This window comes from Tenrec ecaudatus, chromosome 6, assembly GCF_050624435.1.
Source record: "Tenrec ecaudatus isolate mTenEca1 chromosome 6, mTenEca1.hap1, whole genome shotgun sequence".
NCBI lineage: Eukaryota > Metazoa > Chordata > Mammalia > Afrosoricida > Tenrecidae > Tenrec > Tenrec ecaudatus.
Window position 1 is genome coordinate 128193165 of NC_134535.1, and position 4584 is coordinate 128197748.

Here is a 4584-nt window from a genome sequence, read left to right on the forward strand (position 1 = left end):
TTATGTGTTCTATTTCATTTTAATAATTTCCAATTTCCCTAGATTAGTACATCAAAAATTCTAAGTACCAATTATTCATTGATGTTTACACCTGTGTATTCTCATTTGGAGTCATGCCCCATCAGCCATGTCATTACGGTCAACTCTACTTTGAGAAGGCAGCTCTTCCTCTGTTGTATTGAATGCCTTCTGACCAGAGGATCTCATCTAATGGTGCTATCTCTGAAAGTGTTCTGCTTCTACTAATAAGGTTCATTAAAAAGTATGGACAGCCCTTGAAAAGAATGGAAATTCCATAACATTACATTGTGTTAATCTGGAAGCTATACATGGATCAAGAGGCAATGACCCAAACAGAGCAAGGGAATACTGCATGGTTTAAAATCGGGAAAGATGTATTTCAGGGTTGTATCCATCTATCATACTCATTCAATGTGTAGCTGAGCAAATAATCCAAGAAACTGAATTATATGTAGAAAAATAAGGCATCAGGATTAGAAGACTTATTAATAAACTGTGCTATGGAGATGCCACAACTTTGCTTGCTGAGAGTGAGGAAGACGTGAAGCACATGCTGGTGGATATCAAGGATTGAGACCTTCAGTATGGATTATAACTCAACTTAAAGAAAACCCAAATCCTCACAACTGGACCAATAGTAACATCACCATAAACCAAGGCAAGATCGAAGCTGTCCAGGCATCTTGCTTGGATCCACAATCAATGCTCATGGAAGCAGTGTTCAGAGATCAAAGGAAGCATTGCCTTGGAAAGGAAGTGGAAGAAGGAAGACCTCTTTAAAATGTTGAAAATCAAGGATGGTACTTTGAGGACTACAGAGTGCTTGAGTCGGGGCATCTTCAATTGCCCCATCTGCATGGGAAAGTTGTACTTTGACTAAGGAATACCAAAGACAAAGTGATACATCTGAATTGTGGTGCTGGAGAAGAATACTGAAAGTGCCATGACTGCCCCTTAGAGGCAAGGATGGCAAGACTTCATCTCATATACTCTAGACATATGATCAGGAGAGACCAGTCCCTGGAGAAGGACATCGTGCTTCATAAAGTGATGAGATGAATTGACACCGTGGCTGTAACAATGAACTCCAACTTAAGACCCATTGTGAGCGTGATGGGGAACTGGATGGTGTTTCATTCTCTATTACATAGAGAGTCCCTGTAAGTTGGAGCAGACTAGCTGCCACCTAACAATAACAGGTTTCCTGACCCACAGCGCTAGAGCTGAACACACCCTCAGCCCAAGATCAGTTGCATAAAGGAGTGGTTCTAGGCATTTACTGATGGGGGTTAAAAGAGCTTGATAACACGTGCCTGAGCAGAGCTGAGGCTAAGGGTCCTCGTGGCTAAGAAGCCAAGTACTGCAGGCACGATTGAGAGGAGGCTGGCCCGATTGAAGAACTGTTTCCGGAGCATTTCTAATCCTGAATTGTAACAGCCACGTTTCTAATAAATACTGTAAATGTGAGTGATGCCTGTGTGTCCTCTGACCACTACAATGAATAGCCACCACCAGCAGAGGAGCAGAGAATGCCATGGGAAGGGTGAATGGTGTCAGAATGAGTAAAAAGACCCCTCCCTCCTATGAATTGACCTGGGGCACCTGTTGGTATTGCTTTTGACTCTTTCTCTTCTTAGTGAAGCTAAAGGACGTCAGATGCTACCCCCACACTATCTTTGAACATCCCGACACCTATTTGTGGGCATTAAACTCCATCTACAACACAGGGTAGGTCTGTGAGCATTATCACACTATGCGCGTTCAGTGGTCCCATTTTGAGCAAGGTCTGGCAGAGCAGGACCTCAGAGAGTCTGGCAGTGAGCAATGGAACAGAAAGGACCAGGACTGAGCCAGTGCCACGCCTCCCCTGTACAGCATCAGGCCTGAGTCCCAGAAGGAGAGGTCATTGTTTCATAGAACCCAGAGAAGTGCCCAGGGTCCTTTTCTCTGCGACCTCCATCCCCTTCAAGTTGGTGCTATGCTTGCGCTCTGCTAGGAACAGGCACATTGCTGCACAATTGAAGAAAGCTTCCGGGACTTACATTCAGAAGCACTAGAAGAAAGGACTTGGGCTCTCCTGTGAGGGACTTGGGCAAGAAAAAAAAAATGCTCTCCCTAAAAGCGAGGTTGACCGTGAGCAGCAGCATTGTGTGTGTGTGTGTGTGTGTGTGTGTGTGTGTGTGTATGTGTGTGTGTGTGTGTACAATGGAGTTGAGGGGCAGGCTGGATTTCCTCTTCTGAAGCCAGCAGCCAAAGACGGGTTATTGGGGACAAAGGAGATTGTATTTTAAGAACGTTCCAGGGGCCAAGTGTGGTATGTACCTGTCTGCCATCCTGATAATATTCCTGTGAGGTAGGCTGAGTGGGCGTCAAGCTGGAATGTGTTGGCACAGCCAGACTAATTTCTCTACCAATGAATGATCAGTGCTGTTTGGATCCCCACCAAGCGGTCAGCCACTTCTCTGGACACCCTGTCCCTTTCCTGGGGTCCTCCAACTTTCTCTATGCTCTGATGCTCTAAGAAGGGTCGAGAGAACTGTCCACGGATGCCCTAGCTGCGTGATCCTGCTATAAACATTGTCCTCATCATCCCAGGAGGGAAGTACGACTGTTATGCCCACTTTACAGGAAACCTGAAGCGCATAAACTCAGGGAAGTTGCTCAAGACCCAGTGATCCTGAGTAACGGTGACATCAGGGTGAGATCTGCCAGGCTTTGGTCACCACACCATAGTGCAAACCAAAGGGACTCCCAATGCAGGCCTGTCTGATAGGTGCAGAGGGAAGATTCCACGTGGACAAATGCCGGCCTATGAGAAGACCAGGGTGCTTGTGAGAGGCAAGAAGGGTGAGACTTCATTTTTCATACTTTGGACCTATTGTCCGGAGAGACCAGTCCCTGTAGCAAGACATCTTGCTTGGTAAGGTAGAGAGGAAGTGAAAAAGAGGAAGGCCCTTGGTGAGCTTGATGGACACCGTGGCTGCAGCCCTAGGCTGAAGCCTGGGAACGATGGTGAGGATGGTGCAGGACTGGGTGCGGTCTCCTGTTGCGCATCAGGTCGCTATGGGTCGAAGGGAACACAGTGGCACCTACCGAGAGCAAAAGAGAAGCCCCTGGCCAGAGCAGAACTGGGCAGACACTGGTCAGGGCAGACACTGGAGTGAGACCTTCAGGTCCTGACCAAGGCCCTTCTGTCAGCCCAGGGGAGGCATGTGGACTCCTCTCACTGTGTCCTCCTGAAACCCAGTCACAAAGGGCCCTGTTAAGGCACAGTAGAACAATGGAGGGTGTCCTGAAGCGGATGGCAGATGATGGAGTTCTAATCTCAGCTCAGGCCGACGTCTTCACTGTGGTTCACCGTGGGACTGGCTTAGAGTCTTAGTGCTGCTGTGGGCAGAATATGATAGGTGGGTGACTTGAAAGAAGAGCAATGTGTTTTCTTAGAGGTCAGGAGACCGGAAGTCCATATTTAGGGTGCTAGCTTCTCTGTGGGCCCTGGGAAAGATGGTTGAGCTTCTGCTGTCCTGGCATTCTTGGGTTCCTTTGGGATCTTCGGGTGGTGTCTGTCTCCCTCACTGTGCACATGTTTGCACCAGTGTCTCATGTGCTCCTTTGACGTTTCTGATGCTACTGTGCCAAGACCACACCCTATGCTGACACGGCCTCATTAACATAACGAATACACGCTGTCACTGAACAGGATTGCACCCACAGGTTACGGGATTCAGATTCCCACATAGATGTCTCCCCCCCCCCCCACCAGTTTCTCATTTCCTTTTAATTATACACATTCTTCCCCAAGTAAAACCCACAATCTGCTCTTTTTTGAGGGAAGTGCCGGTCCCTGTCCTCAGAACCTAAGGCCCAAAACACTCCTGGCTGAAGGAGAACCCAGGCTTAGTCTTGCCAGTCTTCCAGCATCTGCAGTGCTGAAGTTTGTCCATGTGTCCATCCACACATTCGAATCTGTGTCCTAAGGACAGAGTGAGATGACTAATTTACTTTCCATCAACTCGCTTCGATTTTCCTTTCGGGTCGGTCAGGATGACTATCCCCCAAGCCACAATGCTGAGGCCGACGACCATCTGCGTGATGGTGCCTGGACCCGGGGAGTATCCGAGCTTCATGGGGGTCCGGGCCATCCAGTACACGTAGCCCCCCCGCCCCGATCAGCCCCGACCCAGCGAGCACGAGACAGCTCCAGCAGCTGGTGGTCAGTGAGTCCCGCGCAGGGGCGGTCAGCGCTTCGGGTGCGGGTAGGGGCAAAGGGGCGGGGGCAGGGGCGGGGCGACCTTCTCGCGGTCCTGAGTTTCTGACTGCTCAGCGCCCATGTTGAGAAATTCGGCCCCAAGCCCCCACATAGACTTCTTTATGGGACACAATTCAACCCATAACTGTCCTCTTTGGCCTCCCAAATTAATGTTCTTCCCAAGGGCTCAACACGATCACCCTCTCACAGTGACCTTGGTGGAGCTGCTTCACCTCCGTGGAGTCTAGTTGACTTCCTAGGTTGGCCTTCCTGTAGCTTTGCAGAGTCCACCCAGCTGTACTCCCCCATCCACA

At 49.3% G+C, this 4584-nt stretch overlaps 1 pseudogene; it reads right to left on the minus strand.

The window, feature by feature from the left end:
* Positions 1-4019: 4019 nt before the first annotated feature.
* LOC142451674 (distal membrane-arm assembly complex protein 1-like) lies at positions 4020-4352 on the minus strand (annotated as a pseudogene).
* Between the last annotated feature and the right edge of the window lie 232 nt (positions 4353-4584).